This window comes from Symphalangus syndactylus, chromosome 6 (genome assembly GCF_028878055.3).
Source record: "Symphalangus syndactylus isolate Jambi chromosome 6, NHGRI_mSymSyn1-v2.1_pri, whole genome shotgun sequence".
Taxonomy (NCBI): Eukaryota; Metazoa; Chordata; class Mammalia; order Primates; family Hylobatidae; genus Symphalangus; species Symphalangus syndactylus.
Window position 1 is genome coordinate 109,845,969 of NC_072428.2, and position 26,690 is coordinate 109,872,658.

Sequence of the window (26,690 nt, forward strand, 5' to 3'; positions counted from 1 at the left end):
TCCCTTGAGTATGAGTATGGATTCGTTTGGCAGGATGACTGGACCTCTAACAGCCACTGAAAACTTAGAAACTTCTTTGTTATAAAAGAAGAATCAGGATCCAGTTGTTATTATATATCCCTTAATCTTCAGAGACCCATGAGTGGTTTTGAAGAGCACTTGACATCTCTTAGCAACTGTAGGTCATACGTGTAAATCTTTCTGATGCTCTGGATTTATACTACAGCAAACCCATCTAGAAGGAGAGAGGCCAAAGTGTACTTAACTAGGGATTTGGGAAGAATAGGTCCAGCTGGACAGCACTGGTTAAGTGCCAGAAGAAATACTAGTGTTTTCAGATAGACTGTGATGATTAATTTTGTGTATCAACTTGACTGGGCTATGGTATGCCCAGATGTCAAACATATGGTTTACTCGCATGTTGTTGCAAATATTTGCATTTATGTTCATTAAGGACATTGGTCCATAGTCTTCCATTTTTGTTTTGTCCTTGTCTGGTTTTGGCATCAGGGTAATGATGGCCTTGTACAATGCATTTGGAAGAATTATTTCCTCTTCAATTTTCTGGAAGAATTTGAGAATTGGTATTAACTCTTCTTGAAATGTTTGGCAAAATTAATTTGTGAAGCCATCAGGTTCTAGGCTTTTCTTTTATAGGACACTTTTTATTAATGATTCAATCTCCTTATTCATAATTGGTTTGTTAAGGTTTTCTATTTCTTCTTGGTTCAATCTTGGTAGATTGTATATGTCAGGAATTTATCCATTTCTTCTAGGTGTTCCAATTTGTTTTGCATATAGTTGTTCATAATAGTCTCTAATGATCCTTGGTATTTCTGTGGTATCAGTTGTAATGCCTCCTGAGAAGTACAGAAAGACAGGCTTACTCTTCTTTCAATCCAGCTTCCCCAATTCTCACTGAAGGTTATGGGTTCTGAGAAAGCTGAGGCTTATGCAAGAGAGAAATGAACATTCTTTAGGGAATCAACATTGTTATGAGAATGCTCTCATAACATGTTAGAGAAGAGTATCCAATATGAGGGCAGAAAAACAGAAGAATGACAGTCAGCATCTGGAATCATTCATGACTGTCTTTGTGTAAGGAACCCATAAAGAGAATAAATAGGGAAAAAGTTTACTAAAAGTGTGTATTTTCTGATAAGCAAGCCAGTGGCAATTAAGGTTATTGACTGTGATACTACTGTAAATATGACATATCTATATGTGGGATACTGAAATATGGAACACGCATTAATAAGAATGTTTGGCAATGCATGGTGATATAACACCCTATTTCACTGCCTTATCTTTTTACTTAAAAAAAATAGCATTTTCTCATGTTATCAATTATTCTTCAAAATATGTTTTAAACAATTACAGAATATATCATAATATCACTAAACTTAATCAATTTCATCCATTTCTAAATGTAGTCAATGACAGTGTTATTAAATGAACCAGGTAAAAAAGAACCAATAATTAATTTTGTGATTAAATACAGACTAAATCAAACCATTGAAGAGACTTCCACAATAAGTCTTTCTTAGAAAGCAGAAACTATTTATTCCATAATGATGACTTTAAAGTAATAATTCTCTCATGTTGTTGTTAGCCAATAGTGTAAAATAAAACAAACAAACACAAGATTTGTTGTGTCCAGGTATAGCAATCTGTCATGGATTTTGATATTATTAGATATTAAGAGATTAATTTGAGTTTTGTATTGATTTTGCCACTTCTGGCAGTTATTTTTCTTTTTAAATAAGAAATGTAATTTAAAAAATAAAACATAGGAAATATAGCCTAACAAGAAAAGGATACTGAAAGTAATAGATTATTACTAATATGTTTGTCACCTCTCTTTTGAGCAGCTAGGAACAAGTAGAGAGCTAGTTTCCCAACTAAAGAATCTAAGATCATTTTTTTTTGCACTCAGTACTGGAGTATAATTTCCCATAGTTTGAGGACTATTCCAGCCCTGCCCAATAAATCTTAAAAACAATAACCTATAGGTTTAAATAATTTACAAGTAATGAAAATACATAGTTTTTAAAAAAACATTTTTAGAAATATAAAAATAACCAGCATACAACTACATTATATTGATGATGTCTGGCATACAATAAAACAAACAACAACAATAAAAAAATCTAGGCCTAGAAAAACCAGAAAAATACAATTCATAAGGCAATACATCAGTCAGTTGAAACCAATACAGAACTTACTTGGATGTTAGATTTTGTAGGCAAGTACATTAAAAAGATGATTATATCTTCATTCCATAGGTTCAATAATTAGAGAGATGTGGGAGATATAAAAAAAGACTTCTAGTTATAAAGAATACAGTATGTCTGATAAAGAATACAATAGATGGAATTAATAGAAGAGTACATATTTCCAAAGAAAAGGTTAGTGAACTTTACACCATAGCAATAATACGCATACACACACACACACACACACACACACACACACACACACACACACGGAAAACAGGTGAATAAAAAGAACAGGATATCGGCTGGGCGCCCTGGCTCACGCTTGTAATCCCAGCACTCTGGGAGGCTGACAGGCAGATTACTTGAGGCCAGGAGTTTGAGACCAACCTGGCCAACATGGTGAAAACCTGTCTCTACTAAAAATACAAAAACTTAGTCGGCCATGGTGGCAGGCGCCAGCTACTCGGAAGACTGAGGCAGCAGAATTGCTTGAACCTGGGAGGCGGAAGTTGCGGTGAGCCGAGATCGCGCCACTGCACTCCAGCCGGGGCGACAAGAGTGAAACTCTGCCTCCAAACAAACAAACAAACTAAAAACCCAGGTTATCAGTGAGTCGTGAAATACTTCAATCAGCTTAATATTTACAAAGCTAGAAAAAGGGAGTGGTTACAAAAAATACATATCCAAACATTTTAGACATTATTAGAAATAGGAAGTGGTTACAAGAAAAACTATGTTTAAACATTTTTAAAAACTGAAAAACATGATTAACTCACAAATTCAGGAGGTTTATTGAACTCTAAGCAAGGGAAACATGAAGTCAGGGAAAAACAATATTACAGTAAAATTATTGCAGGAATCAATGAAAAAGAAGAGACTAGACCAAATTATTTCAACTACTAAAAGAAAAAAAAAAAACAGCCTGCCAATCTAGAAACACATGTTCAGCAAAAGTATGTTTCAGAAACAAAGATAAAATACATTCTCAGACCCAGAAAAGATAAAAAAAGTAATCACTATCAGACCTGAGCTGCATTAAATGTTAAAGAAATATCTTTAGGCAAAGATAACCTAATAGTAGATTGAATATATTTCTATACATACGAGTGAGGAGCAGAGGAGATGGTAAATACAGGAGTAAATACACAAGATTTTTTCTTAATATTAAAATTTATTTTAAATATAGATGAATAAGCAAAAATATAACAATGTAACTTGGTGTTATGAAAATATACAAATAAAATGTGTAACATCAGCGGTCCAAAATTCAGAAGATGAAAAATCAAAATATACTAAGTATAGTTCTTATATGTGAAGTGGTATATTATCTCTTGAAATTATAATGTAATAAATTAGGGTATAAAAGTCCTTAAAGAAATTGCTAAAATAATAAAATTAATAATTGTAGCTAATAAGCCAACAAAAGAAATAAATTAGAATTATAATGGATATTCAATTAGTCTAGCAGAAGGCATAAAAAGGAAAAATTACAAAAAAAAGAGAAACAGGTGAGGCAAATAGACAACAAATACCAATATACTGATCTTGAATTCACACGTTAAGAATAACATTAGATGTGATTGGTCAAATTTCCCCAATTAAAGGTAGAAGTCAGATGAGATTAAAACAAAAAACCAAAACGATCTATCTGTTGACTGCAAGAAACACACTTCAAATCTAAAGAAGGAAATAGATTCAAACTAAAATAATGGAAAAAGCATACCACACTAACACTAACTGAAAATAAGCTAGAAGGACTATATTAATATTAGACAAAATAGATTTTAATGCAAAGAATGTTGCCAGAAATAGAGATCATCAGTTTTGAATGAAAAGGTATCAGTTGATAAGTACAACATAAAAATTCTGATTATGTACCTCATAATTAAATTTTAAACTTAAAGTTTTTGAAGCAAAAACTTACACAAATAATAAACCATGTAAGGAAATGTTTAATATTGTGAAAAAATTCAGTATCTATATGTCTATAATTGTTAGAACAAGTACACAGAAAATCAGTATAAGTATGTATGTATATTCGAACAGCAGTATCCACCAAGTTGACCTAATTGATATTCCTCAGCATGCCACTCACGAAAAGAAAATATATTTTTTAAGGGTACAGGGGACAAATATAGATAATTCTCTGAGTCATAAAATAAGCCTCCATATAATTAAAAGCATTTAATGAATGCAAAGTATTTCTCTGTTCACAATTAAATGAGAAATCAATAACATAAAGCTATCTAGAAATACTCCAAATAATTATAAATTAGCAAACTTCTAAATAACCCTTGGGTCAAAGAAGAAATATAAACAAAAATGTGAAAGAATTTTTAGAAGAGAAAATGAAAATAAGAAACTAACTGAAATTTTAGCGATGATTCTAAAGTAGTAGCTAAAGGAAAATGTATAGTATTTAGTTCCTATATTAGAAAACAAGGAAGATCCTAAATCAAAGACCTCAGCTTCTACTGTATAGCCCTTGGAAAAGAAGAACAAAAAATTTAAAAAAACCCTCAAACAACCTAATGATGCATCTTAAAGAGCTAGAAAAGCAAGAGAAAATGAAACCCAACATTAGCAGAAGGAAAGAAATGGTAAAGATCCAGGCAAAAACAAATAAAATTGAAACAAAGACAAAGCTACAACAGATCAAAAAATTGAAAATTTGTTGTTGAAAAGATAAACAAAATTCAGAAACTTTTAGCCAGATCGACTTAAAAAAAAAAAAAAAAAAACAGAACATCCAAATAAATAAAATCAGGGATGAAAAAGGAGACGTTACAACTGATATCACAGAAATTCAAAGAATCATTAGAGATCACTAGGACCATACATATGCCAATAAACTAAAAAACCTACAACAAATGGAGAAATTCCTAAACACACACAACCTACTAAGATTGAACCATGAACAAGTAACAAGATCAAAGCTTTAATAAAATGTCTTCCACAATAGAAAGGCCCAGGACTTATTTTCTTCACAGTTGAATTTTACTCAACATTTAAAGAAGAACTGATGCCAATCCTACTGAAACTATTAAAAAAAAAAAGAAGTAGACTAGGAGGTAGTACTGTAGTATTTTCAATCTCATTCTATAAGACTATTATTAGCCTAATATCAAATCAGGCAAAGACACATCAAAAAAAGAGCAAACTATCAACAGAAATAAGGACAAAAACAATATGATCATTTCAGTTGATGCTAAAAAAGCATTTGATAAGATTCAACATCCCTTTGTGATAAACTTCCCCCAAAAAGAAACTGGATAGAGAAAGAACATAACTCAACACAATAAAAGTCATATACAAGAGACCCACAAGTATCATACTGAATGTGAAAAAATGGAAAGCCTGCCTCTGAGATCTGGATCACAACAAGGATGCTCACATTTACTACTGTTAGTAAACATATTAACAGAAGTCCTAGCTAAAGCAATCAGACAAGATAAAGACATAAAAGGCATGCAAATTGGAAAGAAGGAAATCAAATTATCTTTATTTGCAGGTGATATGATCTTATATTCGGAAAAACCTAAAGACTATAACAATATCTATCAGAATCGACAACCAAATTCAGAAAAGTTGAAGGATACAAAATTTACATACAAAAAACAGTATGTTCCAATACGTTTACACTGCAAATTCAATAGCAGTGTGATTCCATAGTCCATGATCTTATACATTTCCCTATTACACTTATAAACAGAAAAAGTGCTAAACTTATTTTTAATGGACTTGATAATAGATGTTCAATTCATTTCAATTCCTCATTCATTGGAAAATAGTAAACAGGTAACTGTGCTAGGTCACTATGAGGACTTCAAGGTGAATAAGGATGATTTCTTGTCCTTAAATGTCATAGAAAAAAGCATAAAATTGAGCAACAAAAATTTACTGATGTTATCAAAAAATCACATAGCCAAAATCTTTCATTTTGAATTATATGCTTAGTATTAGAAGATTCAATAAAGATTTCCAAGTTTGATACTTGTTTGTATTATTAAATATGTATATATTGACTCCTAATATTTTCTTAGTACAAATATTACTCTGAAGTTCACTCAATAGAAATAATTTAATATATTTCTCTTAATATCTATCTGCAGCTCAATTTCCCAATGTTTCTCTTGATCTCCTACAGAAACTGAACCCCTTTGTATTGATGCCAGTCCCATAAAAAACTTACTCTGGTTTTTGCTTAAATTAATTGTGTCAGAAGATTCTTAAACTAGGGCACTGTTGAAACCTTTTGACATCTTTTGTGTATGTTTATCCAATTGTGGTAAGATTGCATAGAAGTTAGGTAGGTGATCCAAAATTGTATTTGAATTTACAAAATTATAGACTACCTTTTTAGGTCTAGATTATCTCATTGTTACCAATGTATATTTCACTTTATTTTATTGATCCTCTACTGAGCTGCTTTCAGAAAGCAATTTGCAAAGTACAAACAAACATCTTGGGATTCTTATCCACAAGGAATACCTTCCAAGACACCCAAAAGGATGCCTGAAACCACAGATAGTATTGAACTCCATATATCTTATGATTTTTCCAATACATACATAACTATAATAAACTTAACTTATAAATTAGTCACAGTAAAAGATTAACTATAACTAATAATAAACTAGAACAATTTTAACAATATGTTTTAGTAAAAGTTACATGAATTTGATCTCTCTCTCTCTCTCTGCATCTCAAAATGTCTTATTTTATGTACTGTACTAATCTATTTTCAGAACACAGTTGATGGTGGAAAACTGAAACCACAAAAGCAAAATCTTGCGATAAGGGGAAATGTATTAGTCCATTTTCGCAGTGCTATAAAGATACTACCTGAGGCTGTGTAATTTATAAATGAAAGAGTTTAATTGACTTACAGTTCTGCTTGGCTGGGGATGCCCCAGGAAAGTACAATCACGACGAAAGATGACGGAGAAGCAAATGCCTTCTTCACAAGGCCAAAGGAGAGAGAGTGCACAGGGAAACTGCCGCTTTTAAAACCACCAGACCGCCTTTCGGCCAGAACCGCCATCTTCCAGTAATTCACCAAAATGACAAACACAAACGGAAAGAGGAGAGGCACCCGATATATATTCTCTAGGCCTTTTAGAAAACATGGAGTTGTTCCTTTGGCCACGCATATGCGAATCTATAAGAAAGGTGATATTGTAGACATCAAGGGAATGGGTACTGTTCAAAAACGAATGCCCCACAAGTGTTACCATGGCAAAACTGGAAGAGTCTACAATGTTACCCAGCATGCTGTTGGCATTGTTGTAAACAAACAAGGGCAGGATTCTTGCCAAGAGAATTAATGTGCGTATTGAGCACATTAAGCACTCTAAGAGCCTAGACAGCTTCCTGAAAGGCGTGAAGGAAAATGATCAGAAAAAGAAGGAAGCCAAAGAGAAAGGTACCTGGGTTCAACTAAAGTGCCAGCCTGCTCCACCCAGAGAAGCACACTTTGTGAGAACCAATGGGAAGGAGCCTGAGCTGCTGGAACCTATTCTCTATGAATTCATGGCATAATACGTGTTAAAAAATAAATAAATAAAGGACCTCTGGGCTGTAAAAATAAAATAAAATAAAAATAAAACCACCAGACCTTGTGAGAATTCCCTCACTCTCAGGAGAACAGATGGGGGAAAATGCAAAATGTGGAGATAACAATTCCAGGTGAGATTTGGGTGGGACACAGAGCCAAATCGTATAAGGGGATTATTAATGGTGCAGAGTAGGGTATTTATTATCAATTATTAATTAATTAATAATTATTAATTATTATCAATGGTGTAGTGTATTTTAGTATTATGGATCTTTAAGGTGAAAAGTTTTGTATTTTGGGCAGGAATACTACAGAAGTAAATCTGTGTTCTTCTTAGTGCATCATATCAGGGTTTATAGTCTGTCTCATGTATGGTAATGCTAACTTTGATCAAATTGATGACAAGGTAAGGTCTCCCAGGTTTCTCCAGTGTAAAGTTATTTTTTATTTGTAATTAAAATTACTTCTATGAGAAATGAATTCATTTTTTATATTGGTAGATATAGCCTATTTGGAAGATTTGTATATATTTGGTTAAAAGGAGTGTCTGGACACAGAAAATTCCCTTGTAAGTATTTTTATTATTCTTTCCTGTACAGAGCTCTAGACTGATCTTGATCCACATCTCCTACTTTGTTAAGTATAACTACAAGATTCATTAAGCAATTATTAAAGCTTAATTTAATAGTATTTTTCTTTTTAGATTATTTTGATATGGCTTTAAGTAGAATTATAATATTTTTATTATTTTTAAAAATTCCACTTAGCTTTTAATTTTTAATTTTCTGGATACACAGTAGGTGCATATATTCACGGGGTACAGGAGATATATTGATACACACATGCAATGCCTAGTAATCATATCATGGTAAATGGTGTATCTATCACCTCAAGTATTAATCCTTTGTGTATAATCTATCACGTTTAAACAGTTATGTTAAAATATACTATCTAATTATTATTGACTGTAGTCACACTGTTGTGCTTTCAAATACTAGGGTTTTTTTTTCATTCTTTCTAATTATATTGTTTATGCCCATTAAACATACCCACTTCTCTCCCATTCTTGTACTACCCTTCCCAACCTCTGTAACTATCATTCTACTGTCTATCTCCATGAGATTAACTGTTTTATTTTTTTGGCTCCCACAAATAAGCAAGAACATATGAAGTTTGTCTTTCTGTGCCTGGGTTATTTCCCTTAACCTAATGACCTCCAGTTACATACATGTTATTGCATATGAATGGATCTTATTCTGTTTTTATGGCTGAATAGTACTCTATTGTTTATAAGTACAATATTTTCTTTATCTAGTCTGCTGAACACAGGTTGCTTTCAAATCTTGGCTATTGTGAAGTGTTTCAATAAACATGGTAGTACAGATATATCTTCAATATGCTGATTTACTTTCTTTTGGATATATACCTAGCAGTGGGATAGCTGGATAGTATGGTAGCTCTATTTTTAGCTTTTTGAAAAACCTCTAAACTGTTCTCCATAGTGGATGCAGTAATTTACATTTCCACCAACAGTGTACAAAGTTTTCACTTTCTACACATCCTTGCTACCATTTGTTGTTGCCTGTCTTTTGGATATATGCCATTTTAACTGTTGTAAGATGATATCTCATTGTAGTTTTTATTTGTATTTCTCTGACGATCAATGATATTGAGCACTGTTTCATATATCTGTTTGCCATTTGCATGTCTTCTATTGAGAAATGTATACTCAGGTCCTTTGCCCTTTTTATAACTGGATTATTAGATTTTTTGCTATTGAATTGTTTGAGCTTCTTATATATTGTGCTTATTAATCCCTTGTCAGATAGGTAGTTTGCAAATATTTGCTCCGATTCTATGAGTTGTCTCTTCACTTTGTGGATAGTTTCCTTTGTTTTGCAGAAAGTTTTTAACTTCATATGATCCCATGTGTCAATTTTTGCTTGTTGCCTGTGCTACAGGGGATATTACCAAGAAACCTTAGCAAAGTCCAGTGTCCTAGAGAATTTTGCCAATGTTTCTGTTTAGTAGTTTCATAGTTTTAGGTCTTAGATCTAAGTTCTTAATCCATTTTTATTTGATTTTTGTATATGGCAAAAGAGAGGAGTCTAGGTTTCATTCTACCACATATGAACATCTAGTAATCCCAGCACTAGTTATTGAAAAAAAACTGTTCCTTCTCCAATATATGTTTATGGCATCTTTGTAAAAGAAAGAGTTTACTGTAGATGTATGAATTTGTTTCTTGGTTCTCTATTCTGTTCCTTTAGTTGGTGTGTCTGTTTTTATGTCAGTACCATGCTGTTTTGGTTACTATAGCTCTGTACTATAATTTGAAGTCAGGTAATGTGATTCCTCCAGTTTTGTTCTTTTTGCTCAGGACAGCTAGGGCTCTTCTGGTACTTTGTACTTTGTACACTGCTTTGGGTAGTTCAGACATTTTAACAATATTGATTTTTTTCAATCCATGAACATGGAATAGTTTTCCATTTTTGGTGTCTTCTTTAACTTCTTTAATCAATGTTTTTTCTCTCTTTTTTTAACTTTTATTTTAGGTTTGGGGGTACATGTGAGATTCTGTTACATAGGTAAACTCATGTTGTTCTACAAATTATTTCATCACCCAGGTATTAAGCCCAGTAGCCAACAGTTATTTATTCTTCTTCTCTCCCTCTTCCCAGCGTCCTCCATCAAGAAGACCCCAGTATCTGTTATTTCCCTTTTTGTGTTCATAGGTTCTCATCATTTAGCTTCAATTTATAAGTAAGAACATACAATATTTGGTTTTGTTTTCCTGTGTAAGTTTGCTAAGAATAGTAGCCTCCAGCCTCATCCATGTTCCCACAAAGGACATGATCTCATTCTTTTTTATGACTGCATAGTATTCTATGGTATATATATATATATGGTACCACATTTTCTTCACCAGTTACAGCAACACCCACATGCAAAGATGAGAAAGAACAAACACAAGAACTCTGGTAACTCAAACGTCAAGAGTGTCATATGTCTTCTAAATTACCATACCAGTTTTCCAACAAGAGTTCTTAACCAGGCTGAGCTGGCTGGAATGATAGAAATAGAATTTAGAATATGGATAGAAACAAAAGTGATCGAAATTCAGGAAGGTAAAAAAAATTCAATCCAAGGAAACTTAAAATTATAAAAAAGCAGTACAGGAGCTGAAAAACAGAATAGTCAGTATAAAAAAGAACCTTACAGATCTGACAGAGCTGAACAAAACAATACAAGAATTCCACAATGAAATTACAAGTTTTAACAGTAGAACAGATCAAACTGGGGAAAGAATCTCAGAACTTGAAGACTGGCTCTTTGAAATAAAACAGTCAGTCAAAAATAAAGAAATTTTGAATTTAAAGAAAATAAGAATAAAAAGGAATGAACAAAACCTCCAAGAAGTATGGAATTTTATAAAGAGATCAAACCTACAAATCATTGGCATCCCTGAAAGGGAGGGGGAGAAAGCAAACAACTTGAAAAACATATTTTAAAGTATTGTCTATGAAAACTTCCCCAACCTTGCTAGAGAAGCCAACAGTAAAATTCAGGAAATACACAGAACTCCTGCCAGACTCTACAGAAGGTTATCCCCAAGATACATAATCATCAGATTTTCCAAGGTCAAAATGAAAGAATGTTAAAGAAAGCTTTGAATAATCTTTCTGCCCCTGTCTCTTTCGCTACCTCCTCTTTAAGGCCAATAACTGCTAGATTTGTCCTTTTCCGTGCTATTTTTGAGATCCTGTAGGTGTGTTTTATTTTTATTTTTTCTTTTTTTCTCCTGGACTATGTATTTTCAAACAGGCTGTTTTCAAGCTCACTAATTCTTTTTCTGCTTGATCCATTCTGCTATTGAAGGACTTTGATGCATTCTTCAGTATTGTCAATTGCATTTTTCAAGTTTAAAATTTCTGCTAATTTCTGTTTAATTAATTTCATCTCATTTAAAAATTTATGTGATAGGATTCTGAATTCCATCTCTGTGTTATCTTGAGTTTCATTGTAATTTCTCAACACAGCTATTTTGAATTCTCTGTCTGAAAGGTTGTATATCTTTTTATCTCCAGAATTGGTCCCTGTTTCCTTATGTATTTCATTTGGTGAGATCATGTTTTCCTGGATTTTCTTGATGCTGGTAGATGTTTGTCATTGTCTGGGCATTTAAGGGTTAGGTATTGACTATAGTTTTTGCAGATTGGGCTTATTTGTACCCTTCTTTCTTGGAAAGGTTTCTCATGCATTCAAAGGGATTTGGGTGTGATACGTATTAGTCCATTCTCACACTGGTATAAAGACATATCCGACACTGGGCAATTCTTGAAGAAAAGAGATTTAATTGACTTACAGTTCCACAAGCTGTACAGAAAGCATGGCTGGGGAGGCCTTAGGAAATTTATAATCATTGTGGAAGGGGAAGCTAGTGCATCCTACATGACTGTTGCAGGAGAAAAAGAGAGAGATGGGGGAGGTGCTACACACTTTCAAACAACCAGATCTCATCAGATCTCTATCACAAAAACAGTGATCACCTCCCACTAGGCCCCTTCTCCACATTGGGAATTACAATTCAATAGGAGATTTTGGTGGGGAAACAGAACCAAACCATATATGAGGATCTATGCCTTATCTTCATTAGACGGTACCTGAAGCCCAGTAATACCGTTGTTTTTGTGGACTAATAGAGGTATTGCCTTTGTGATATTAAATATGATTCAAAATAATTCTCTGGTTTACCAGGCAGATACTCTTATTCCCTTCCCTTATTTTCTCCCAAACAAAAAGAGTCTCTCTCTCACTCTCTCTCTATATATCTGCTGAGCCACCTAGAGCAGGGGGTACGGTAACACAACCACCCCTTTAACCACTACCACTGGTAATGTGTTGGGTCAGACCTGAAGCTAGCACAGCAGTTGGGCTCACTCAAGGCCCACTGTAATCACTCCCTGGGTGCCATCTATGTACACTCAAGGCCCTCAAGCTCTGCAGTCAGCATGTAGTGAAGCCAGCCAGGCTTGTGTTCTTCCCTTAGAGGTGACAAGTTTCCCCAGGCCCTAGGCAGGTCCAGAGATGCTGTGCTGGAGCAAGGGCCTGGTGTCAAAAGTCTTAGAAATTCACATGGTGCTTTATACTACTGTCGCTAAGCTGACCCTCAAATCACAAAAAAAAGTTCCTCCCACTCTTCTATCCCCTTTCCAAAGGCAGAGGAGCCTTCCCCATGACTGCCACAACAGCAGGACCATAGGGAGTACTGCCAGGCTACCCCTGATGTTTCCTTAATGCCCAAGGGCATTTAAGTCAGCTTATGGTGAATGCCGCCAGGCTTGAGTCTCCCCTTTCAGGGAAGTGGGATCCCCTCTGGCCCAGTGTAGGTCCAGAAATGCCATTCAAGAGACAAGGCCTGGAATTAAGTGCCCCAAAAACACATTTGGTGCTCTACCCTGCTGTGGCCAAGGTGGTACCTAAGATGCAAAAAATCCTCTTAACTTTTCTCTCTGCTTTTCTCAAGCAGATGGAGTTCTCTCACCTTAGCCTGAGGGGCTCTTTAGTCAGCAGGTAATAAATCCTGTCTGTACTGGGTTTTTCCTTCAAGACAGCAAGTTCTCTTCTGGCCCAGAGTGTGTCTAGAAATGTTATCCAGAAACTAGGGCCTGGAACAAGGGCCTCAAGACTCTGCCTAGTGCTTTCTCTTACTGTGGCTAAGCGGGTATCCAAGATGCAAGACAAAGCTCTCTTTACTCTTCCCTCACCTCTACTCAAGCAGAAGATATGTCATTTTTTCAATGCTACAAGCTGTGTTGCCTGGGGTTGGGTGGAGGGGTGGTGCAAGCACTCCCTTAGCCTCCCTGACTGGCGTCTCATGAGGTCATGTGTCCTCTATGTCCACTGGCTGAGCCCAGCACAGCACTAGAACTTGCCTAGGAATTGCAGTCCTTGTGATTTAGACTGTCTTTTAAGTTTACTTAGAACCCTAAAGCCCTTTAGCCTATGGTAACAAGGCTTTCTGGAATAAAAAACCACTGGGATGGGTGATTCCCCTTTGGCTTAGGGTAGTCTAAACACTCCTTCTGTGGGTGGGTGTCAGCTCAATTCATCTGGTTTTGCCTTCTACTATGATAGGGTAGCACTGAGTTCAATGCATATTCCCACAGGCATTGCTCACTTCCTCCCCGAACAACTGAGATTCCCTCTTCATGCCACACATCCACTGCCAGAACATGGAGAAGGGGTAGTGTCAGCAACTCAAGACTCTTTCCTAACGTCTTCAGTGCTTCTCTCAGTGATATGAAGTTAAAACCAGGATTGTGATTGCTCACTTGATTTTTGATTCTTATGAAGTTGCTTTTTTGTCTAGACATCAACTTTGATGTTCCTGTTTGGTGGTGGGGGACAATAAGTAAGGGCTTCTATTCAGCTGTTATCTTTCCCTTAACTAGAAATTTAGTTGAGATCAACCGCATCTATCTTGATAATTTCTGAAAATATTTTCTAGGGCTAAACATCTTCCTGTAATGGTAAAAGTAAATTTTCTTATTTTTTCTTTCAAAACATATACTTTATTTTGATTTTTTTTTTTTTTTTTTTGAGACGGAGTCTCGCTCTGTCGCCCAGGCTGGAGTGCAGTGGCGCAATCTTGGCTGCAAGCTCCGCCTCCCGGGTTCACACCATTCTCCTGTCTCAGCCTCTCCGAGTAGCTGGGACTACAGGCGCCCGCCACCACGCCAGGCTAATTTTTTGTATTTTTAGTAGAGACGGGGTTTCACCGTGGTCTCGATCTCCTGACCTCGTGATCCGCCCGCCTCGGCCTCCCAAAGTGCTGGGATTACAAGCGTGAGCCACTGTGCCCGGCCTATTTTGATATTTTTAAGGAGGCAATATCTCAGTTCATTTTCATGGTGGAGATGAGTTATAGTCCTGAGTTCAATAAATAATTAAGTGTTTACTAAAGAAGCTTCATCTATTTCTCTAGCTTTTTCATATTGATTCACCCATCTGGCAACTTTTTACTATCTAATATCAAAATCGCTCTGCACACAAAAATAATCCTTTCCTCACAAGAAACTGCAAAGTTGTGAAAACAGAAATAATGCATTTTCCACTATGAAAAACCGAAACACTGTTATTAAATACTGACATGTAATACTTTCTAGAGTAATTGTATTAAGGCAACATATATTCTGACTGAAGTATATTTTATAAGAGCACCATTCTTAAAGGGTGAGCACTGTGTCACTTGACAGGTATGTACGTTCTGGGCACTGGAGCCATCACAATAATGACATTTGTGGCTCTTTGTCAGAAAGCTTATCTTTTGCATTTAATGAAGACAGTGAACGTTTCTTTAATTATAGCTTCTCCCATACTACTCATTAATAGAAAAGTAGATGATTCACTAAATATGAAAAGAAAATAAGCAATATATGCTTCTTATATTAACTTCCAATTATTTATCAAAGAGTTATGGCTGAAAAACTCAGATATAGCTAAGAAACACCTGTCCTCGTCCTGTCCAAAATTATTTAGTTTTTGTTTAATATCCTTAATTTACATGCCATTGAGAGTCTTCTATTCATATGTATCTTACTGCCTTATATACTTCTGAAATTTGGACACAAGGCCTAAATATCTATCTCACATGCTCCAAGGTTTCATTTCACTTTAATCCTCCTCTTTAGTTTAACAACTTACGTCCTCCCATTGAATTTTCAATTGTCTCTTTCAGTCTACTCACTGCTCTGGATAACTCCCACATCCTATTCAAACTTCTCAGACCAGACCATAAGAACTATATGTGGTCTTCTGCCTGGCAGAAGTATTTAGACATTCTCTAGTCCCTCAGTAGTGATTCAACCCCTTATTTTCCCTTTCTATACATATACTCTAGACCCCAGTACTTTCTATTCTATTAATATAAGAAATTAGTGCATTCTCTTGATATAAATAATTTAGTTTTCTAAAAAATTCCACTTATTTTCTGATTTAAACATTTTGAACTACTAGAGTATACAGTGATTAGCTTCTATCAGAATAAGGAAACACTATTATCGCTTCCTAGTTTACTGGCAACATGTAAATTAAATGTGCTTATGAGCATTTTAAAAAATCCTGAAGCAATATTCTGTAAGAAAACTCTAGGAATTCTGCCAAATATTTTGTGATTTGGCTGATATTCAAGAACTTTATGGGGCACAATTTTATTACCCCATTCTGCATGACATTGATTTGCCTTTGAACTCAACTAAAGTCCATTACTCCATAACTCAAGTTAATGGGTATATAGATAGGAAATTTCCTTACCACAGCAGTATTTCTCTCAATATTTTTTAATTATTAAATTTATTAGATGCTCAAAATCAATCAATTTCTAGGAGCACTTCAGAGAGTAATAAAGGATGATACTGAAATGTATACATTTCTGCAAATCCAATATGAAACAGAGTTTCAAGAGAGACTTCCATGTAATAGAGGCCACAGAATTTATCTTGCTTATCTGGATTTCTGTAATTTTTTAATTGCCTATATACTTTCTTCAAAAAATTCAATAATTTTAAAATGTAGTGATGATAAATGACTTTTATACCAGATATTTACTTATTCAATAAATAACTAAAAGTCTTAGTATAGTATTTCATATGCACAGAGTCTCGTATAATTTTGATTGGTTTATAATGGAACTACTTTTCAATGTACTACCTGGAATAGCACATTTGACAAAGAAAGAAATTTAATCCTAGATAGCTGAACCATGCTGATAATAATTGAAAGCTTTAAAATGATTCCCCTCACTCAAATATTCACATGTGGATGCTGAGTCACTAATCAAAGCCATGGTTCTGCAAAGGAACTAAATTACATCAAAAGACACTCACAGCTGATATCCCAAGGGATTAGCAAAGAGTCTATCTACAGCCCAACTAATCAACCCCTAAATAATATGCCTAAGATCCAAATACTCTGTAAGAAATTCAAATTTCATGTCCTTGTACACAGCACACTACATTGCATTTTAGCTAACAGAAGATAAAGACAGTGGAAGAGGAGAAGAAGAAAATGAATTTTTCGTATGGAACACACCCATGTAATCATCCCACGATTAAGAAAAAAATGTTACTATCCCTCAAGTGCCTCCTTTTTGAGTACCTCCCTCTCCCACCACCAGCCACTAGGATAATCACTATTCTGATTTCTAACATAGATTAGTTTACCTGATTGTACTCTTCATATAAAGGGGATCACAAAATGTAGTTTTGTGTCTGGTTTCTTTTAATTATTATATTTATGAAATTCAATTCTATTGCTGCACATAGTGAATTTTCCATTCCATTTGTTATATATCATTATATTCTAGAGACATGTGCCATAATTTAATTTTCTAATATATCGTTGATAGCTTTTTTATTATTACATATTATGTTGCTATGAAGATTTGATATTTTACCAAGTTTTTCAATTTTTACTTTGGAAATTTCTGTGAGTATATACCTGGATTTTAATTTCCAGACTGTAGAGTGTGCACGTGTCCATCTTTACTAGATACTGGCCAACAGTTATTTGAAGAATTTATGATCTCACCAGCAATGTATGAGAATTTAAATTTGTATACATCATCAACAACATTTGAATTTATTGTCTTTTTTTAAATTTAGTCAGGTTGGTGGGTGTGTAGCGCTAGCAAATGAAGTTTTAATTTGCATTTCTTTGATGTCTATATAGAGTGACTTTTCATGTTATTCAGCCACTTGAATATGACTTTATGTGAAAAGCTTTTAAAAGATCGCATACTTAGCAAATGTTTCTTTTGTGTTTTCTCTGACTTACTGATTTGTGGGAGTTTTAAAAATATACTAAATATAGTAGTTATATGTTAGATACATTATGAAAACATCTCTCATATGGTTTGTACTTTATGCTTTTATTTCTATTATTTGATGAAAAGCAGTTCTTAATATTAATTTATTTCAACACATTTTTATTATAAATAGCACTATTACTATTAAGATATATTTAACTGTCTTAGTTATGAAGTAGCATTCGTTTTCTTATAAATGATTTGTTCATATTTAATGATTAGACATGAAATCTGTCGTAATTTGTCTTTCATTCTTTGTGCTTTTGTTGGTACATAGAATGCAAATTTTATACCAGTGCTGCATGTATGATGATGCCAAATTCATTGTTATTCCTAATAGTCTATCTTTGATGGCAAAATCAGTATGAGAAGATGCTGAATATTACTATTGATCAGGAAAATGCAGAATATTCTATAATGGTCACATATTGACTAGAAAGCTCAAATTAAATAACAACAACACTGACCATATCACATTTTGGTGAGCATTTGGAGCAATTAGGATTCACATATACCTGTCATGAGAATGTAACATGGTACAGTTCATTTGGGAAAGAATTTGGAAACTTCTCAAAAAGGTAAACATGTATGTGCACTGTAGCTCAACCATATCATTTTCAGATACCTACCCAAAAGATATGTGACCATATGTAGAAGGGAAACGTATGGCAAAAAACAAATACCAGGTAAAGCGAGATGGACACATATTGTTGTATACTTATCCAATATATAAAGTGATGCAATATTATCTGAACATTGAATATGACCATTAAGACTTATACTGTAAACCCTAAAATAATTACTAAATCCTATGTCATAATTATCATATTATATAAACATATACTTGTATGTTTTCTAGGTTAAAGAAAAACCTTTGGGAAATATATGTTTGGTAAATTGAGACTTATTATTTTTTATGTAAAATAACTTCGAGGTTTAATTTACATAAAATTCACCTAATGTAGTGTACCGTTCTATGAATTTTCACAAGCATATAGAGTCGTGTATACCAAGCAAAAATAAAGATATAGAACCTTCTATCACAAAAAGTATTTCTTGATATCCCATTGTTGTCAACCCCTTTCTGTATGCAAAAGTCATGTCTGAAATTTATTTGTTTCTTGTTCATTAATTTTTTTCTTTTCCATATTTATTAAACACACACAAACACACACAAACATTTACATAGAAGTTTTTGGGTAAACATATGTTTTCAATTATCTTCCATAAACAGCTTGTTGTGGAATTGATGGTTCAGGTGACAAGTATATGTTTAACTTGGTAATAAACTTCCAAAATGCATTTTAAAGAGGCTGCATCAGTTTGCATCCCCATCAATCGTGTATGAATATTTAATTCACATCTTCACTAGCATTTGTATTTGCAGGTATTTGCTTTGTTTTGGTTTTCCATTCCAGTAGCTATGCAGTGGTATCTAATTGTGATTTAACGTACATGTCCTTAAGGACAAAGGATGTTGAGCATGTTTTCTTTCCTTTTATTTTTACTTAATATGTATTAATTGTACACATTTATGGAACACAGGGTGATATTTTTGTGTACAATGTGTACTGATCAAATCAGGGTAATTAGTATATCCATCACCTCAAACCTTGGTTATTTCTTTGCATTGTGAACATTTAAAATTCTCTCCTTTAAGTTTTAAGAACATACAACAAATTATAGTTAACTATATTCACCTGACAGGGATGCAGTACAACTGAACTACTTTCTTTCTAACTCCCTAACACTTGATACCTGTTAAAAAACTTCTCTCCATTCTTCCCTCCCTCTACCCTCCCCAGCTACTAAAACCCACAATTTTACTCTGTACTTTCTTTTTTTTTTTTTTTTTGATACCGAGTGTCCCGCTTTCGACCAGGCCGGACTGCAGTGGCGCTATCTCAGCTCACTGCAAGCTCTGCCTCCCGGGTTCACGCCATTCTCCTGCCTCAGCCTCTGGAGTAGCTGGGACTACAGGCGCCCGCCACCGCGCCCCGCTAAGTTTTTCTATTTTTAGTAGAGACGGGGTTTCACCGTGTCAGCCAGGATGGTCTTGATTTCCTGACCTCATGATCTGCCCGCCTCAGCCTCCCAAAGTGCTGGGATTACAGGCGTGAGCCACTGCACCCGGCTTACTCTGTACTTTCATGAGCTCAAGTTTTTTTTTGTTTTAATTTTTAGTGAGAATATGTGCTATTCTTTCTGTGCCTCAGATGTGTGTGTGTGTGTGTGTGTGTGTGTGTGTGTGTGTGTATTGGTCCATATTCACGCTGCTAATAAAGACATACCTGAGACTGGGAAGGAAAAGAGATTTAATTGTACTTACAGTTTCACATGGCTGGAGAGGCCTCAGAAACATGGCAGGAGGGAAAGTCGCTTCTTCCATGGTAGCAGCAAGAGAAAATGAGGACGAGGAATAGCGGAAACCCCTGATATACCCACCAGATCTCGCGAGACTTATTCACTATCAGGAGAACAGCACAGGAAAGACCAGCCCTCATGATTCAATTACCTCTCCCTGAGGCACTGCCTTCCCAACAATCACCGTAAGTCTTTTTTTTTTTTTTTTTGAGACGGAGTCCCGCTCTGTCACCCAGGCTGGAGTGCAGTGGCGCAATCTCGGCTCACTGCAAGCTCCGCCTCCCGGATTCACGCCATTCTCCTGCCTCAGCCTCTCCGAGTAGCTGGGACTACAGGCGCCCGCCACCACGCCCGGCTAATTTTTTTGTATTTTTAGTAGAGACGGGGTTTCACCGTGGTCTCGATCTCCTGACCTTGTGATCAGCCTGCCTCGGCCTCCCAAAGTGCTGGGATTACAAGCGTGAGCCACCGCGCCCGGCTAATCACCGTAAGTCTTAACTCATTTCTGCATTAACCCAAAAGCCTGAAGTCCAAAGTCTCTGAGACAATGCAAGTCTCTTCTACCTATGAGCCTGTAAAATCAAAAACAAGCTAGTTACTTCATAGACACAACAGCCATTTCAAATAGGAGAAATTGGCCCCAAAAAAGGGGTTACAGGGCCCGTGCAAGTCCAAAATCCAGTGGGGCAGTCAAATTTTAAAGCTCCAAAATGATCTCCTTTTTCTCCAGGTCTCACATTCAGGTCACGCTGATGCAAGAGGTGGGTTCCCACGGTCTTGGGCAGCTCCGCCCTGTGGCTCTCACCCCTGTGGCTCTGCAGGGTACAGTCTCCCTCCTGGCTGCTTTAACGGCTGGCTTTGAGTGTCTGCAGCTTTTCCAGGTGCAGAGTGCAAGCTGTCCGGGAATCTACCATTCTGGGATCTGAAGGACGGTAGTCCTCTTCTCACAGCTCCACTAGGCAGTGCTGCAGTAGGGACTCTACGTGGAGTATCCAACCCCACATTTCCTTTCACATTGCCCTAGAAGAGGTTCTCCATGACGGCCCCGCCCCTGCAGCAAACTTTTGCCTGGGAATCTAGGCATTTCCATACATCTGCTGAAATCTAGGCAGAAGTTCCCAAACCTTAATTCTTGACTTCTGTGCACCCTCAGTCTCAACACCACGTGGAAGCTGCCAAGGCTTGGGGCTTCCACCCTCTGAAGCCAGCCTGAGCTGGACATTGGCCCCTTTCAGCCAGCGCTGGAGCAGCTGGGACACGGGGCATCTAGTCCTCAGGCTGCACACAGCATGGGGACCCTGAGCCTGGCCCACAAAATTACTTTTTTATCCTGGGCCTCTGGGCCTGTTACAGGAGGGGCTTCCATGAAGGTCTCTGACGTGGCCTGGAGACATTTTCCCCATGGTCTTGGGAATTCATTCACATTTGGCTCCTTGCTACTTATACAAATTTCTGAAGCCAGCTTAAATTTCTCCTCAGAAAATAGGTTTTTCTTTTCTATCAAATAGGCTGCAAATTTTCCAAACTTTCATGCTCTGCTTCCCTTACAAAACTGAATATCTTTAACAGTACCCAAGTCACCTCTTGAATGCTTTGCTTCTTAGAAATTTCTTCTGCCAGATACCCTAAATCATCTCTCTCAAGTTCAAGTTCCAGAAATCTCTAGGGCATGGGCAAAATGCTACCAGTCTCTTTGCTTAAACATAACAAGAGTCACCTTGGCTCCAATTCTCAATAAGTTCCTCACCTCCATCTGAGACCACCTCAGCCTGGACCTTATTGTCCATATCACTATCAGACTTTTGGGCAAAGCCATTCAATAATTATGTAGGAAGTTCCAACCTTTCCCACATTTTCCTGTCTTCTTCTGAGTTCTCCAAACTGTTTCAACCTCTGCCTGTTACCCAGTTCCAAAGTCACTTCCAAGTTTTTGGGTATCTTTTCGACAGTGTCCCACTCTACTGGTACCAATTTGCAGTATTGGTCTGTATTTACGTTGCTGATAAAGACATACTCAAGATTGGGAAGAAAAAGAAGTTTAATTGGACTTAAAGTTCTACATTGCTAGGGAGGCCTCAGAATCATGACAGCAGAAACAGAAAATGAGGAAGAAAAGTGAAAACCCCTGATAAACCCATCATATCTCATGTGACATTCACTATCGCAAGAATAGCACGGGAAAGACTGGCCCCCATGATTCAGTTACCTCCCACTGGGTACCTCCCACAACATGTGGGAATTCTAGGAGATACAATTCAAGTTGAGAATGGGATGGGGACACAGCCAAACCATATCAATGTGTGTGTGTGTGTGTGTTTATTTGTTATATATAACATATGTATATATGTTTCTTTATTATATATTATATATACACATTATTCATTTATCTGTTGATGGAAATTTGGGTTAACCCCATATCTTAGCTATTGTGAATAGTTCTGTATTAAATATGGGGTTACAGATGACCATTTGACATACTGATTTCTTTTTCTCTGGATAAATATCCAGTAGTGGGATTGCTAGATCATATGGTAGCTCTATTGTTAATTTTTTGAGAAATTTTCACACGTTTTTCTATATGGCTGTACTAATTTACATTCCCATCTACAGTGTGAGTTCCCTTTTCTCTGCACCATTGCCAGCATTAGTTATTTTCTGTCTTCTTTATAATAGCCATTTTAACTGAGGTGAGCCATTTCATTGAGGTTTTGATTTGCATTTCCTTGATGGTTATTGATGACAAATATTTTTTCAGATACATTTTGGCCATTTGTATGTCTTCTCTTGAGAAATATCTCTTCAGACATTTCACTCTTTGCCCACTTTTTTATTAGATTATTTGTTTGGGAGTTTGTGGTTTGTTTTTTATGATTTCTTGTGACTTTTTGCACTTTTAAGTTCGGACGTACATATGCTGATTTGTTACATAGGTAAACTTGTGTCATGTGAGTTTGTTGTACAGATTATTTCATCGCCCAGGTATTCAGCCTAGTACCTATTAGTTATTTTTCCTGATCCTCTCCCTGCTCGCACTCTCCGCCCTCCAAAGACCCCAGTGATGTTGTTCCTCTGTATGTGTCTGTGTGTTCTCATCATTTAACTCCCACTTATAAGTGAGACATGCAGTATTTGGTTTTCTATTCCTGCATTAGTTTGTTAAGGATAACAGCTTCCAGCTCCAACCATGTCTCCACAAAGGAGACGATCTCCTTCATTTTTATGGCTGCATAGTAGTCCATGATACATATGTACCACAGTTTCTTTATCAATCCTATCACTGATAGGCATTTAGGTTGATTCCATGTCTTTGCTATAGTGAATAGGGCTGCAGTGAATATATGCATGCCTGTGTCTTTATAATAGAATGATTTATGTTCCTTTGGGTATTTACCCAGTAATAGGATTGCTGGGTTGAATGGTATTTCTTTCTTTAGGTCTTTGAGGAATTGCCACACTGTCTTTCTCAATGGTTGAACTAATTTATACTCCCATCAACAGTACACAAGCATTCTTTTTCCTCTGCAACCTCTCAAGCATCTGTTGTTTTTTGACTTTTTAATGATAGCCATTCTGAGTAGTATGAGACAGTATCTCATTGTTGTTTTGATTTGCATTTCTCTAATGATCAGTGATGTTGAGGTTTTGTTCATATGATTGTTGGCCACATGTATGTCTTCTTTTGAAAAGTGTTCATGTCCTTTGCCCATTTTCTAATGGGGTTGTTTGTATTTTTATTTCTTTTTTTTTTTTTGGTATTGAGTTGCTTGAGTTTCTTTTATATCTTGCATATGAGTCTTCACAGATAAATAGTTTGCAAATATTTTCTCCGATTCTATATGTTATCTCTTCACTCTGTTGATTATGTCCCTTTCTGGGCAGAAGCTTTTTCATTTAATATAGTCCCATTTATCTATATTTATCTATATCTATATATCTATAGCCAAGACTTCAAAATCACAGGGGATTTTGAAGTCTTGGCTATAATATTTTTACCTAGATTGACTTTTGGAAGTATTTCTCCTAGTTTCTTCTGGGAGTTTTATAGTTTGGGTTATTACTTTTAAGTTTTTAATCCATTTTGAGTTGATTCTTGTGTATGATGGTAAATAAGTATCTAGTTTCATTCATTTGCATATAAATATCCAGTTTTCCTAGCACCGTTTATTGAAGGGGGTGTCTTTTCCCATTGCATGTTCATAGCAACTTTGACATCAAACAATTGGCTGTAAATATATGAATTTGTTTCTGGGTTCTCCATTGTGTTTCACTGGTATATTTGTCTGTTTTAATGACAGTACCATGTTGTTTTGGTTACTATACCTTCTGTAGTATATTTTGAAGTTAGGTAGTGTAATATCTGCAGCTTTTTTTTCCCCCTCAAGATTGCTTTGGCTGATTAGGGTCTTTTGTAGTTCCATATGAATATTAGGATTTTTGTTTTTCTATTTCTGTGAAGAATGCCATTGATATTTTATAGGGATTACATTGAATCTTTAGACTACTTTAAGTACTAAGGTAATTTGAACAATTGTAATTCTTCAAATCCATAAGAATTTGATGTCTTCTTTTGTTCCTTCAATTTTTTTCATTAATGTTTTGTAGTTTTCATTGTAGAGATCATTCACCTATTTGTTTACATTTATTCCCAGGCATTTTTAATTTTTTGTAGCCATTGTAAATTAGGCTGCTTTTTCTTATTTCTTTATCTTGATACTTTCTTGGTAAATTGAACGATTGAATGCTTTGCCTATGTTTTTTGATTATTTGTGTTTATATAATCAAGCTTGAAAATTCTGTATATATTCTAGATGTAAATACTTTATCAAACATATTTTTTGAAATGTTTTATCCAAATATATGTTCAGTGTTTTAATTATCTTAACATTCCCTTTGTAAGAGCAGACATTTTAAAAATTCAAGGCAATTATATATATGTAATATATATAATATAAATGTGTGTGTGTATGTATATATATATGTATCACATGTAGTGATGCCTTCTCTTGTATTCATGATATTCATAATCTTTGACTTCCATTTTTATCTCGATTGGCCTGGAAAGAAGTTTTCATTTTTATTTAACTTATTAAGAAATAACTTTGAATTTTATTATTTTATTAAATTTCATTGTCAATGATATTGACCTTTGTTTTTCTTACCATTTTTATATACTCCTCTTGATTTATTTTGCTACTCTATTTGCATTTTCTTTGGGGAAAACTTAAACCATTGATATAATTTTTTTTCCTTTTAAATGTAAGTATTTCAGCACTGTAAGTTTTCTTCTAAGCACTATCATGCATCTCACATAATTTCATATATCCTGTTTTTATTTTATTCTTTAGTTCATAATGCTTTATTTTTCATCTTATTTCTTCTATAACCCATGGGCTATACACAAAGATGTTGGCTTCTTTCAAAATGTTTAGGAGATGTCTTATCTCTTTCTCTTCTAGATTTATAATTTAATCATAGCCAAGAAACACATTTGTAATAATATAAAAACTTCTATAATTATTGTCATCTACTTTATCATCCAGATTATGATCTATTTTGGTTAATGCTTTGTATGCACTTGAAAAGTAATAAATATTCGGCTGTGGTTGGATGAGTATTTTCTAAAGATCTTTTACAGATGACCCCAGACTTACAATGGTTCAACTTACAACTTTTTGACTTTATGACAGTGTGAAAGTGATATGCATCAGCGGAAACCAAACTTCAGTGCAGTATTCAATAAATTACATGAGACAGTCAACATTTTATTATAAATAGCCTTTTTGTTAGATAATCTTGCCCAACTGTAAGCTGATGTAATTTTTCTGAGCATATTTATGATACAGTTGGCTATGATGTTATATAGGTTAGATGTATTAAATGCATTTTTCAGTTACAATATTTTTCATTTGTGATGGATTAATCAAGACATAACCCCATCATAAGTCCAGGAGCATCTAGAGTCCATTTTTTAATATAATTCTTTCAAATCTTTTATATCCTTAATTTTTATATGTACTTGCTCTATCAATCATTGAAAGGGGGTGCTGAAACCCACACAACTATAAATTTGGGAGTTCCTTTGTATCCTATCCTTCCATTTGATTCACTTTTTCTGTTTTTTATTTATTTTTTTATTTTTTTTGAGACGGAGTCTCGCTGATTCACTTTTTCTTCATATGGTTTGAAACTTCATGATTAGATGCATAAGTTGTTATAATTGCATGTTCACTTGGTAAATTGACCCCTATGTCACTATGAAAAGAGCTTTCTTTTTTTTTTTTTTAGACAGAATCTCACACTGTCCCCCAGGCTGGAGTGCAATGGTGTGATCTCAGCTCACTGCAACCTCCGCCTCCTGGAGTCAAGCGATTCTCCTGCCTCAGCCTCCTGAGTACCTGGGATTACAGTCACGCACCACTACAACTGGCTAATTTTCTGTATTTTTAATAGAGAAGAGGTTTCACTACGTTGGCCAGGCTGGTCTTGAACTCCTGACCTCATTATCTGCCGGCCTTGGCCTCCCAAAGTGCTAAGATTACAGGCATGAGCCACGGTGCCCAGCCAAAATGAGCTTTGTTATCTCCATTTCTTGATCGCGAATTTACCTTGTATGTAGCCAAATTTTATTTCAATTAGAATTAGCATGGTATAATATTTTCCATTTTTTTACTTTAAAACTGGT

At 35.3% G+C, this 26,690-nt stretch overlaps 1 long non-coding RNA gene across 1 annotated transcript in view; it reads right to left on the bottom strand.

Moving 5' to 3' along the window:
* Nucleotides 1-7,392, bottom strand: part of LOC129484934 (uncharacterized) — a 154,057-nt gene extending 146,665 nt beyond the window's left edge. Inside the window, exon 1 of the long non-coding RNA XR_008658570.2 lies at nt 7,109-7,392. This is a non-coding gene — a long non-coding RNA (uncharacterized lncRNA). The remainder of the gene's footprint in view (nt 1-7,108) is intronic.
* Between the last annotated feature and the right edge of the window lie 19,298 nt (nt 7,393-26,690).